The sequence below is a fragment of the Podarcis muralis genome, chromosome 3 (assembly GCF_964188315.1).
Source record: "Podarcis muralis chromosome 3, rPodMur119.hap1.1, whole genome shotgun sequence".
Classification (NCBI taxonomy): domain Eukaryota; kingdom Metazoa; phylum Chordata; class Lepidosauria; order Squamata; family Lacertidae; genus Podarcis; species Podarcis muralis.
The window spans coordinates 23,480,986-23,495,667 of record NC_135657.1 but is presented as its reverse complement, the minus strand read 5'-3'; positions in this window follow the sequence as shown (position 1 = coordinate 23,495,667).

The following is a 14,682-nucleotide window of genomic DNA, read 5'->3' as shown; positions in this document are numbered from 1 at the left end:
TTAACCTGAGGTAATTTTTCTGGGTTAGCGCAGTCTGTAACCTGAAGCATCTGTAACCTGAAGCGTCTGTAACCCGAGGTACCACTGTACTGTATGTGTAGTCATTTATTTATTTATTTGCTTTTTACTGCTTGTGTTTCCTTTATGTTGCAGCCTGATTTTTAAAGCATTTTCATATATGTCATGCAATGTAATGTGATACTGATGCAGTGCAATTGATCTGCACCACTGAATATTGTGCCAGCCCATGTATTGTATGGGCATATCGGAGGATTGGCAGAAGCCGTTTTTTATCATCCTTAAAACAGTACCAGATATGATTATTTCTGTTTACTAGACCAAAGTCACGGCGGGTGGAGGAGAGCATCCTTTTCTTTCTGTAAATCATTTACAGCCACAACTTGGAATTGAATGTATAAGGAGGTTTTGCTACATCTTCCCCATGGTGTCTCTCCAAATGTAAACCCCTGCTCCGTAAGGATTTAATATAATTGCTTTTGTGAGAGATGTTAGCATTACATCCTGGTCCGGCAGATAAGATGTTTAAAAACATGCCAGCTTTTCGTTTAAGGATTTGCTGAAATTACTGTAATAAACCTGTTTCCATGTGGCTGGAGAGAGCTTATCCGAAGTGGTGGGGGAGCAGGGGAGAAGCTGTTGCTATAAATGTGACCTCTCATTCCAGCACCTGTGACCCCTATCAAGCTCCATCTATTTGTGAGGCTATTCCTGATAGACAGCTCCATGGTGGAATCGATTGGTTCAGCATTTACGGGTATGGCTTTTAATAACATTTCAGGGTTTATGAAAGCAAGGGCTGGGGGGTGTCTGCTGATGCCATGGTGTAAACAAGGCAGCTTGAAACCACCTTGGCCTGGGCAGAGTGGGAAAAGCTCCATGTTCGTTTATAGTTTTTATTCTGTGTCACTAGCAAGCTGTTGTGGAGAAAGGTGACACCCATCAAGCAAATTCTGCATTAAGAGCTGAAGAGTTTGGAGCTGGGTCAACCAAGCAGAAATGCATATTGGAGCGGTGGCTGTGGAACATAGCTGTCAACGTTTCCCATTTTTTTAAGGGACATTCCCTTATTCCGAATAGGATTCCTCGCAAGAAAAGGGAAAAGTTGACAGCTATGCTGTGGAAGGTGGAGTCTTTTAGCAAGGCTGACCACGGCAGTCTCTCATTTCAAGAGAGGAGAGGTGGCTAGAACTTGTGGAGATCTGATGAAGCTGAATGGTGGAAGTTTCAGTCAGGGCAGATCAAAGAAAGCACTCCTTCATGCAGGGCACGCGCCTCCACATTCAGAGACTGTTTGCTTCAGAATGCCAGATGTTGACAACCACAGGAGGGAAGAGTTGTTTAGTGCTTACAGTAGGTCCTGTTTCATGGCTTCCCACAAGCATCTGGGTGGCCAGGAGAGGAGAACAGGATGCTGGACTAGATGGGCCATTGACCTCATCCAGCCAGCTTATACTTTGCTTATTCCATTGCAATGCAAGAAGATAATCCACATGCACAATGAAGCATGCATGGGTCTCCCCCAGTGATGAGGAGCAGAGACAGTTGCCTTACACCAAGTCAATGCATCTATCTCAATACCATCAACAATGACTGGTGATATTCTGGGAATGTTGTAGATACTAGGAGAGGATATATTGATTTAATAGTATCCTTCCTAACTCATGTTTGTGAGTCAGCAGCAGAGTGCAGTGGTACCTCAGGTTATAGACACTTCAGGTTACAGACGCTTCAGGTTACAGACTCCGCTAACCCAGAAATATTACCTCGGGATAAGAACTTTGCTTCAGGATGAGAACAGAAATCGCACGGCGGCAGTGGGAGGCCCCATTAGCTAAAGTGGTACCTCAGGTTAAGAACAGTTTCAGGTTAAGAACAGACCTCCAGAAAGAATTAAGTTCTTAACCCGAGGTACCACTGTACACAATACAGTGGTACCTCTAGTTGCGGACGTGATCCATTCCGGGGTGCCATTCGCACCCCAAAAAGTCCGCAACTAGAGCGGCGCTTCTGCGCAAGTGCGGAGCGCGATAGAGCGCTTCTGCGCATGTGTGAAGCATGCAGAACGCTTCTGCGCACTTACGCGCGGCGAAACCCGGAAGTATACACTTCTGGGTTTGCCGCGTTCGCAAGCTGAAAAGACGCAACATGAACCTAAAGTAATACGAGGTATGACTGTATATAGCAGGAAGCTAGTTGGCAGATTCGTTTGAATCTCTTTACTTAAGCAATCCAATCTGGCTTTGTCCAGATTGGGTTCTGTTCCTGGTAAGTCCCCCTTTATCCCTCCTAAAAGGAATATAGACAAAAGAAGCTTCTTTTAAAAGTAATAAGAAGTTTACTCACATTCAGTTCACAGTATGATCCCTGAAGGGACGCAGGTGGCGCTGTGGGTTAAACCACAGAGCCTAGGACTTGCCGATCAGAAGATCGTGGTTCGAATCCCTGTGACAGGGTGAGCTCCCATTGCTCGGTCCCTGCTCCTGCCAACCTAGCAGTTTGAAAGCATGTCAAAGTGCAAGTAGATAAATAGGTACTGCTCCGGCGAGAAAGTGAACAGCGTTTCCGTGCGCTGCTCTGGTTTGCCAGAAGCAGCTTAGTCATGCTGGCCACATGACCCGGAAGCTATATGCCGGCTCCCTCGGCCAATAAAGCGAGATGAGCGCCACAACTCCAGAGTTGGTCATGACTGGACCTAATGGTCAGGGGTCCCCTTTACCCTTTTTTATGATCCCTGAAGGCAGGCTTTAGCTTGTAGTTACAGATACAGTGTGGTTTACATCCTTGTAAGGATGGGCCCATGTGCTGCTGGCAGAGAGCCAGCAGTGCAGTCCAAGAGAAGGAATGTTATCAAGAGGCAGAAGAAGAACAAGAGGAAGATGGCTGTGTGACCAGCCCCTTTTATGGGGTCTCCCAGAGTCACGTCTACCCAGTGGCGTAGCGTGGGTTGTCAGCACCCGGGGCAAGGCAAGTAATTTGTGCCCCCTAACCCGTGGATTTTAGGGTAGCCAGGTAGGGGCAGAGAGCTGCGAGTGCGAGCGCCCCCCCAGATGTTGCGCCCGGTGCGGCCGGCCCCCCTGCACCCCCCACGCTACGCCACTGCATCTACCTACCTGGTCACACGCAAGGGAAGGAAGTTCCAGACCAGGTATGACAGGAAGTCCTCCTGGCTGTGGAGTAACACCCCCTGTGTTTCCACTCTGGGCAAACAGGAAGTGTTGTACTTTGCTGCTTATGTTACATCCCACAGATATTTCTCAAGGGTTTGAGATGTTGTTGTTGTTTAGTCGTTTAGTCATGTCCGACTCTTTGTGACCCCATGGACCAGAACACGCCAGGCACTCCTGTCTTCCAGTGCCTCCCGCAGTTTGGTCAGACTCATGTTTGTAGCTTCGAGAACACTGTCCAACCATCTCGTCCTCTGTCGTCCTCTTCTCCTTGTGCCCTCCATCTTTCCCAGCATCAGGGTCTTTTCCAGGGAGTCTTCTCTTCTCATGAGGTGGCCAAAGTATTGGAGCCTCAGCTTCACGATCTGTCCTTCCAATGAGCACTCAGGGCTGATTTCCTTCAGAATGGATACGTTTGATCTTCTTGCAGTCCATGGGATTCTCAAGAGTCTCCTCCAGCACCATAATTCAAAAGCATCAATGCTTCAGCGATCAGCCTTCTTGATGGTCCAGCTCTCACTTCCATACATCACTACTGGGAACACCATGGCTTTAACTATACGGACCTTTGTTGGCAAGGTGATGTCTCTGCTTTTTTTGAGATAGGGAGTCTCTTTCAGAACGACCTGGAGATGCTGGGGATTGAACAAGAGAACTTTTGCATGCACAAGAGACACTCTACCACTGAATGACAGTGGCTTTTCCTAGGGGGGTTAGATAGCACAGAGTCTAGATAGGGCCTGGAAATTGGCATGCAAGGAAGTGAAGTCGAGTCTATGAACTGGATTCCTGATATAGAGAAACATCATTGGTTACTATGACTAGACAGTCTCTGACATAGAGTTCCTAATGGTTTTGCATACACACTGCCTAGTTTCAGTAATACTCTAGCATCAAACGGTCCCAGACCACATAAAATTAGGCTTCAGAAGGAAATGTGTTTCAACAGAGCAATCCTGCAATATGTTTACTCAGAAGTAAGTGTCTTTGGGTTCAATGGGCCTTTCTCCCAGTTGGCTATAGCTTTTGCAGCCTAATTTGGAAATATAGACCATAAATGTTTTATTTCCCTTACTTCAAAGTGTGTATTATAACTATAATCTATACATTTAAAACATTTTTATTAACCTTAATACTGACTTTATATTACTTATTCTTTGTCTCTCAATTTTTCTTATATTTCAAGTACAAGCTCTAAAATAAGAACCAAAAAGACGATTATAGTTCTTGTAATAGCTATAATTATAGCATAATTATTTCTGATGGACTTACAATATAATATGATTCATTAATTTTCTGTAATGTGATGACTTAAAGAAATGAATATATTCAAACATGATACCAAAGGCTGTTAATTAGATTTGAATTTTCTTCTGCTTTTTATTTAGTGGAGTAGAAATTGAAAACAATACTCGTGTCTAATATTTATATTGTTTGCAATTCATTCATGGCTTAATAATGGATTGCATCTTTATTGGCAATTAAAACAATTAACTGAAAATACATATGGACCAAGAGAGAAGGCTATTTTAAAAAAAGTAATTGATTATGCCTAGGAAAGGAAAAAATAAGGAATTCTTACTATGAGGTGGGCCTTCTCGGAGGGCCTTCTCGGTGGTGGCGCTTTCCCTATGGAACACCCTCCCTTCAGATATCAAGGAGATAAAGAAGTACACAATTTTTAAAAGACATCTGAAGACAGTCCTGTATTGGGAAGTTTTTAATGCTTGGTGCTTTATTATGTTTTTATATATGCTGTAAGCCACCCAGAGTGGCTGGGGAAATCCAACCAGATGGGTGGGGTATAAATAAATTAATAATAATAATAATAATCATCATCATCATCTGCTGCTGCCTCTTATGTCATTTTTGCTGCATTTGCAGCACTGAAATGACCTCCACAGAGAACAAGCCTGAGCAGTGTGTATGGAAGTATGCTTGGCAGGGGGTATGCTTGGCAGTGTGTATGCTTGGCAGGGGGTTGGACTCGATGGCCCTTGTGGTCTCTTCCAACTCTATGATTCTATGATTCTATGATTCTAAGTCCTGACCTGCCCAGATGACAAGACCTGGTTCTTCTGATTCTTGGCCTCACTGATGTGGTCCAAAGGAAAGCAGAGCAATACATTTGGCACCCGCTTGACTGCTGGAGTTCCTGGAGGGAAGCATACAAGACTCCGTCCAACCACCTTAGACCTCCCCTCTGGATTTGTGTAGGGTTTACTCCTTAGCCTTCTCTTCTCCCAAAGACAGCCCACAAGATGTCCGGCAAGGTAGCTCATTATAATTGTTCCCATGTTGGAGATACACATCAGAAAAGGCATAGAGCAGGGATGGGGAACCTGTGGCCTTCCACCTGTTGCTATACTACAGCATCCCATCACCCCATCTGCCATGCTGCCTGTGGTCCATCAGTATCCTAAGGGCTGCAAACAGGGGTGCCCGGGTAAGGCCCACCCCGCATAACTGAGCACATGATGCAGTGCACACACTCCATTTGAATGGGAATGCCCATCAACTTTGCAGGGGCCCAGCCCCCTCAAATATTTTATTGTGGGGGCCATAGCCCCCATGGCCCCTGAGAGTTGGCTTCTATGACCACAAGCAACCCATCCCCTGGCATAGAGGCTTGTCTAAGGCCTCCTAGGCATCCCCTGACAGAGAGGAGAGATTTGAAGTTGGGACTGCCTGGCCTAACATATGCATCTTAACCTCTTATGCATGTCCTCTCACAAATATGCCCTATTGGCTTCATAGGGACTTAACTCCCTGTTAAGGGTGTGCAGGATTGCAGCCTTCACCACTGCACTGACTCTTCCTTTTATTAGTATTAACGGGGCAAATCAGCCTGCACATTTATGTGATTCAAGTTGATTATTTGTACACGGCATGGGAAAGGATTTGATGTAGGGATTAAGCAAATTAGCAATGCTCCTGATATAGAACTTGAAAAACAGATTGAAAATTATGATATGTCCCTTTGAGACCAAAGGCACTTTGTCTAAATATATTATGTATCTGACAGCTAAGGGCAATTTTTCTCCCAGTTTCTTTAGTTTTTCCATTGGCATTGCTCTCTTATTAAGGGAACAAAAAGAGCCAGCTTTTACTTCTACTTAGAATATGCTGGAATACGGCATTGTGATAAATGAGCAAAAGAGACCTAGAATTTAACTCGGTATAAAGCGAACCCGGCTTTGCCCAGGCCAGTTTTGTGCAGGTAAGTAAGTGTCAGTTACAAGCCAACAATAGATACTTATTGGTTTAAACTTAACCCTCCACATAATCTCACATGCACAGTAAACGTTTATACATTGTGCATCTAAAACAAACGCTGCCCCAGTAAACACATTTTCAAAGGTGATTTCTCCATAGGCTGGTCGTGGTAATTCAAAATGATCCCTAGATTCTGTTATAGCGTGTTCTCCCTAACAGAGAGCACGTGTTGCGGTTGGGGGAACAAGCCACCCTGCCGTTACTGGGCAGATTTGGTGAGGAACCCAAGCCTTTAAGTGGTTAAAATTGGGTTGCTGGGGAGTTTTGATTGTTGCCAATTTGGAGGAGGGGTCAGAGTCTTTAAATACAGGGGCCAGACGTTGGACGTCCTCTTGGCCGTTTTGCACCGGATCACCCGCCCTCCCTCCCTTTAATAGGGTGGTGTGTTTTTTTCTTGATCGCTTGACCTTGCTATGCCTGTCATGGGGTCGTCCGCCTTGGAGTGGGGGCCTGGTAGGAATTTTGCCATCTGGCTAATTGGCTGGTGCCATTTGGTTTTTGCCTACTGCTTAGCAAATCGTCACAACTTGTAAGGTTGGCGGTTAGGCATTGGTTAAATTGGTGCTTGGAGGGGTAAGTGCCTACCCCTCCAAATGATGCGGAAAGGGAATTCTGTTAAAGGAATCCAGGGGCTTGCCATTCTTTTCGTCCTTGTCCGTGGAGCCGGACTTGGGCCGTGCAAGCCCCACCGGAACATGAGGGTGAGAAGTGAGGGACTGATGCCCAGCTTCATTTTCTCACCCAATACTTGTTTCCCACGCTGGCTTCCGTTGGTGTCCGGAAGGCCAGCTCTGTCCCTGAGGGCAAGGACAGATAGTCATAACCAATGCCTAAGCAACCACTCACATTTTTTGTATTTTGAATAAAGTTGTGGCCAAAATTATGCCAAAAACCTTAAACAAAAATTGATGTGTGAAGTGTGAATTTTTTTGGGGGTGGCATTGTGGGACTCAACACGCAACTTTTATTTTCTAGTTCTAAACTACAGCACCACCCCAGCAACAGACAACATACCAACAAAGAAGAGTTTTCAACCATTTTTTATTAACGAGAATTATAATAATAAAAATTAATAGATATTTTTCGTATTTGAACCATTTAGTCTTTCTGACTCTTTCCTTTTTCTGCTCTTTTGGAGGTGGCAGCCATTTTGTGTGGATCATGGCCTCGTATGGTAATCTCTGTGGCGCGACTGGCCTGTTGTTTCCTGCTCTGAGTCACCACAACCTTGGTGAGGGCTGGTTTAGGTTTGATGAGGCCAATAGCCTTTTTTACCTTCTTTATAGCTACTGAAGGTAATGGTGTCCTATATATGTCCAGCTGTCCTTTGTAAACAACAACATGTCACTGTTTTGTGTGTTGATGCTATATGGTAATTTATGGACCTAATAGTTATCTAAAGTCATTTGCCTATAACAAAATATGTATATGTACATCCAGAGATTTTTTTTCCTTTCAATTTTTTTGGGGCCCCCAAGAGAGTGGGGCCCTAAGCTATAGCTTGTTTAGCTTATATGTAAATCCGGCACTGACTGAGGCCACATCCACACAATGCATTTGAACACTATCTTACCACTTTAACAGCCATGGCTTCCCTGCAAAGGATCCTGAGAAGTACCCCTATTTCCCTCACAGATCTATAATTCCCACAGCCAAACCCTCATCCCAGGAAACTCCAGGAATTGTAGCTCTGTGGTGGGAATAGAGGTCTACTAACAACTCTAAATTCCCTTAAACTGGGATTGTTTGGGGGAAGACATGACTGATAAGGGGACGCGGGTGGCACTGTGGGTAAAAGCCTCAGCGCCTAGGGCTTGCCGATCGAAAGGTCGGCGGTTCGAATCCACGCAGTGGGGTGCGCTCCCGTTGTTTGGTCCCAGCGCCTGCCAACCTAGCAGTTCGAAAGCACTCCCGGGTGCAAGTAGATAAATAGGGACCGCTTACTAGCGGGAAGGTAAACGGCGTTTCCGTGTGCGGCTCTGGCTCGCCAGAGCAGCGATGTCACGCTGGCCACGTGACCTGGAAGTGTCTCCGGACAGCGCTGGCCCCCGGCCTCTTGAGTGAGATGGGCGCACAACCCTAGAGTCTGTCAAGACTGGCCCGTACGGGCAGGGGTACCTTTACCTTTACCTTTATGACTGATAAAGTGATATAGTGCTTTAAATATATGGTGCAGATATGGCCTGAAATCATTCTTCTTTACTAATTTAGTCAGGTCCTGGAACAGTCTGGAAGTTTCTTTTGTTAGACTTCCGTTTATTACCAAATCTTTGAACAACACTGAGAACTTTCATAAGTTGCTTAATTTATCCTGAGTCCCTTTGACACAAGCACCACCCATAATAATGGGGATCAGATAAAGCAAACAAATAATTAAGCAGACAAAACAGGAAAGTGAGTCATTTCAAGAGATAAATTTCAGATGGAAATTTCAGAGTCTGTTTCCCATGCCTGCTAATATTTCTGTGAAGGTGCTCTCATTATCTCTCGGGGGAGGGGAAACCACCAGTTACATTTAAATGGATTTTATTTCAAAAGTAAGATGCTTCGTGGAAAGAGAATGCAATTTGATCATTTCAAACAAGCACTCCAGATAACTCTCTCAAAAGCTACAGATAATGAGGTTTTAAAATGTTTATCTTTTCATGACACGATGTTAATTTTAATTTTTGAAGACAATTAAATTAACTCCGTAAAAATATCCTGTGCTGCAGGAATCATAGTAGGATGAGTTCCTAAATGGTACGCTATTTTGTGACAAATGGCTGATGGCGATCAAAGTAGACGGAGCAGATGGGCTTATTAGGATGGGGAAATGTAACTCTCTTAAGAAGCGAGTGTAGGATTTCCCCTCCTGCTTGCAAGATTTGCTCTGCTCACCCTGCAAGGGTATAAATATTACTTGCTTCAACCCAACCTTCATTTCTCTACTGACACACCTACCTGGTTCAAAGCCCAATATAGATTTTCACCTCTCTATTCCCCTTGCTGCATTTACTGGCTTTTCAAACCTTTGTTCTTCCCAAGAACCTGGGAAGTTTATCTACTTCAACATTTATTTGGTGTTATATTTTTATATGTATTTTTGTAAATAATTACAAATACATGGATTTGACAAAGATGTACATCTATAATAAAGACCGCAATATGTAAGATTGCAGAAACTTTTTCTCTTTTATAATAAAGATTTTGCCTACACCCATTTATACCAATCTAACAAAGGTGAAGCTTTTTTTAACACACACACAGACACACACACTTTGACCTTAAAGCTCTGTGCAAGGGGGAGTGGGAAAGACGTGACTTTGTGATCAAGGACCAGCCAATCAGCTGTCTGTACAGTCAGGCAGGATGATGGGAAATGGCTAGGTAATCATCGCAAGGGCCAGCCAATTAGCATTCTGCCAGCCTGACTTCTCCTGGGAACAGAAAGAGACAGTTTCTCCTGAGCTCATTTGAGTTGGTATGCCTTTCCCCAACCCCAAAGTGACATGATAAAAGTTTGTAAAATTATGCCTGGCATGGAGAAAGTGGGTAGAATAAAGATTTCCTTCTCCCTCTCCATAACACTAGAAGCAGACCTTAGGGCAGGTCAACAACAACAACAACAACAACAACAACAACGGGAGAAGGTGCCTCCTGATTCTACCTTGAAAATTCCTCCCCCCAGCTTGGAATATATTTGCAGGAGGGAATCAACAGGCAAGGGAAAACCTTAAGCCCCCTCCCCTATTTGCTATTTCTTCCCTGCAAGCCCCCCAGCCCAGCCCACTCCCATCATGCATTGACTTTACAAGGGAAACATGTAGCTGAGAACGCTCTACTCCTTTCTCAAAGTGAAGTTCTAAGACTCTTCCTACAGGCACCTCCAATCAATTCAAGTAGCTTCGCTTCCATTTTTTCCCTAGGCTGACATATCAGAGAGCCTCCTCAATTTGTTAATCCCGCTTCATTGACTTTGTAAGTACAATTGCCCGGCCGCATGTTTCCCTTCTGAAATGTAGCTGTAAGCAGGATTTGTGCTGTTGTTCAGGCAATATCTCTTTGGACAGGAGAGGCAGCTGTGTAACGGAGATGTCTTTAAGCAGCTTCTAGGTTGTGCATTCCCTATCAGCGCACCACCTTGCTCGCAGCAATGTATATATATATATTTCACTTCATTGTCTCAGTTCCGAACTGCATGTTTCATTGGAGATTTGTGATTGCAACTCCCCATGTAATGTTCTTCTTCGGGAAGCAGCTATGGGGCTAAAGGGATCTGTGTCACTTGAATCCAGTGCAGGCTGGTCCATTAAGGCAAATGAGTCACTGTTCCACTATCCTCAGTCTGCCTTCAACCAGCCCTCACCTGCCTGCCTTCTTATTAATAATAAGAATAATAATTAATAATAATACAGTGGGGATTATTGTTACTATGCTATGCTTTTTTGTGTTTTGTGATCCTCGGATGAAGTGTGGTTTAGAAATATCATCATCACCATCATCAAGTTTTCCTTATTCAGGGGACGGCACTGCCTTTTAGCTTCCTCCTCCTTAGTCGCAATGTTGGCCTTGAAGAACGTGGTGGTGCCAAGGATGGAGACAAAAAGGAGAATTTGTTGGCTTCACCTATCACTGCTCCCCTCAGGTATCGTGAAATCTATCATAGTTTTGAGTTTATCCCAGGGGTTGGCAAGGCTTACCATGCATGGGCTGGATCACTCCCGCAGAGATCCTCCATGGGCCGGGCCGGCGCAGCGCAATGCCAGAAATCACATCTCTGCATATCTGCAGCACCATAAATGGCTTCTGTGCATGCCCAGACGCCGAAAATTGCACCTGTGCAGAAGTGGTTTTCGGCATCTGGCCGTGGACAGAAGAGATTTCCAGTGCCACAGACATGTGCAGACACAATTTCCAGCATCTGTGCATATGCAAAAGCAATTTCCGGAGCCACGGAGCATCAGTTTAGTGCAGTGCGCGGGGACTTGCAGGCAGCTCAGTTCAGGGGCAGCTCAGGGGCCAGTTAAACGGCCTCTGCGGCTGCTTCTGGCCCATGGGCCGCAGGTTGGGGACCCCTGGTCTATCCTATGGTCGGTGTTGAAGTAAGATTTCACAGGTGATCCCACTTGATTAGCATCTCCATATGGAATGCAGCAGATCTTGTCCTTTGCTTCAGGCAGCAAAAGATATTGAGCTTGCTATGACTAACATTTATTGTGGCATAAGTTTTCAGGGACTGCAGCAGGGGTGGGGAACCTGCGGCCTGCCAGATGTTCTTGGGTGGACTCCAACTCCCATCAGCCCCTACCAGAATGGCCGGTGATCAGGGAATATGCTAGTTGTAGACTAGCAACTTCTGCAGGACCACAAGTTAGCCACCTCTGGGCTAACTCTGGGCAAGGGTGACTAACCTCTGGCCCTCCAGGTTTGTTGAACATAAAGTCTAGCCATATAGTCAATGATGACTGGGGGTTTTGTCCAGCAACATCTGGAAGACCAAAAGTTAGCCACTGCTGGACTAGGGGTACTTCATCAGAGGTATATAGTTTTATCCTCAGTTGCCAATAATAGGCACAAATAGAGAAACAACAGCAGGCCCCCAAACCATGATATGTATGAAGTACAGCAAGTGAAATTTCCAAGCGAGTGTATACAAGAGAGACGCATGGTGGCCATTTTGCAATAGCAGTAGCACAATTTTCAGAGCTTTGCTATGCCAATTTAACACTCTGCTCTAACGCTCTGAATGAATTTACAAGGAAAAATTTGTAAAGAGAAAAGAAACCTTGCATGAAGTGATAGATCCTAAGAAAGAAACTCCTGGTCTCAGCGGAGCTATAAAGGTGTGATTTCATCAAACCAACAGTCATATAACCTCTTGACCTAATTGTTTCTAAAAACAACTCCTTAGACACATGAGAAAATTTATTTCTTCCCAGGCCTTTATATGGGGCACATTTTCTAATGAAGATTAACTGCAACGGGTTTCTCGGGTTAATATCCGAAGCTAGCAGAAGCCGGCTGGGAGGGGAAGCGCCTGGTGGTTAATTTCTGTATCTAGAGGCTCCCATGTTGCAGGTTTCATGTTCATACAGCTGAACGACCCCAGATAATCTAATGCTTCTTTAAACATTCATGCAAAGTGTTAGCAATAATGACATCCTTGCAGCCAAGCTGATAACACATAACCCTCCTGCCAAGTTTGCCCTGGGGGTCTTTTGTATTAACTTCTCTTAGCATGCAGATGAAAAGAAGAATTTCATTATTCAGGCAACAGAAGCAATGAGGCCCATTCTCAGCCTTCTAGGCTTGCCACCCCAAGCACCTTCACAGAAGATTAAGTCCCATTGAGCTCAGTGGGTCTTCTGAATAAACATGATTAGGATCCCGCTATACTTCAGAATAGAATGCATTGGCTGTGTATCTGTTTTAACGCAATCCGCTTCCTTAGGCAGCATTTGGACTTGACCCATTAAAGACACTCCTTAATTCGTAAAAACAACAACGAACCTTGTGACACCTTAAGGCGGGGTCGCCAGCCTTTGGTTGGACATGCAGCAGCAGGAATAATTCAGCTTGTAATTTATATCACTAATTCAGCTAACCAAGAGGAGTGATGGTGATGGTGATGGTGATGGAGGTGTTATGGATGCTTAGTAACCAGGAAGAGTGGTGTGATCTCTACCTACCAAGGTAGTGTGTGACCTGATTGGCTGTGTAGTTCTGAGGGACTTTTTCCCTTTGTATGTGGTTGAACGCCTCCCTGCTACATACAAGGCCTGAAATAAGAAAGACAACCATTTTTGTTCATTTCTCCTCATTTTATACACTGTTTTTGTTCAGTTTCCCCTGCTATGTGCTAAAAGGATTTCTTTTCTCTCTGGACTCCATCTTTATTAAGTGGCTTTGCTTCACCTTTGGGGAGCAATGGGCAGTTTTGAGAGGCTGTTGTGGGTGCCAGGTGTGTGTGTGTGTGTGTGTCACATAGCACAGAATAGCAGCTGCATCTAAAAGAGCAGAAGAAGAGACAGAACCACAAAATGGTGTGTGCATCCCTCCATCATCCCCTCCCCCCATCAATGGGGAGGGGGAAGGCCCCTGCCTCAGCCACCACCATACTTGCTTAGAGAGAAGCTCTTTGTACTTACCCTCTGTTCAGAATAGGAAGGAAGTGTCCAATTCTAGCATCCAGTAACACATGAGCACAAACAAGGGTGACCAGGAGATGCCAATGGAAGCAGTGGTGTGCACACTGATGACTGTGGGCCTGTTGACAACCCCTCCCTTGAAGACTAGCACATTTATTATGTCATAAGCTTTCCTGGACTACAGTCCATGCCACCATGAAAACTTACGCCATAATTAATATGCTATTCTTTGAAGTGCCACAAGATTCTCTGTTATTTATGCTCCAACAGACTGACATGGCTGCCCCTCTGGAAATCCTTAATTGCTGCCTATTCTTCAAGCAGCGTCTCCTCCCGTCCTTCCAGGAGCAAACAATTCTCACAGCAAAATAAAGCATCTTTGGCCCCTGTAAATCAATAAGCAAAAAATATTCTTCTGACAGATATGTGATCCTTTTACTTTTTTATGTCTTTTCACCACAGCATAACAACTTCAAGGATGACAGCATACAAATAACAAGCCTGCTATTAATTAGGGGGAAAGTGTTGTAAAACTAAAGGAATCTTGCTTAAATTTGTTTTTTAATTAAAAAGGACAGTAACAGAGAAATGGGCAATCTATGATAGACGTACAAACTCGAGAAAAGATGGACAAGGGAATAAACACTGATGCTAACCGTTGAGAGGAAGTAGGACATAAACCAATAAGGTAAAATACAAAGCAAAGGAAAAAATGGTTCAGCCCCAAGACATCAGTATTTCCAATAAAACCATGTTTTATGGGGATCTAAAATTGCTTAAATTGTTTTGACTGGACACATTTGTAGGGCAGATTCATATATTTTAGAGCAACACAGAGGGTGCTTCTGGGTGGCTGTTTACTGAAGAATTGATGTACAGCATCCACATGACATCATCAAAATGCCATCCCATGTTATTTCCCCATTCCATCGGGATTTACTGTTTTTGAGAGGGAGGGATGGGTAGGAAATGGTAAATCTGAATTAAATAGGGAAGTAATAGGGGGCAGTGTTTGGATGAGGAGGACAAAGTGTGGACTCTCTGCAATACTTTCATGCATGAGCACCAAAGAGTCCTCAAGTAGCTACCTT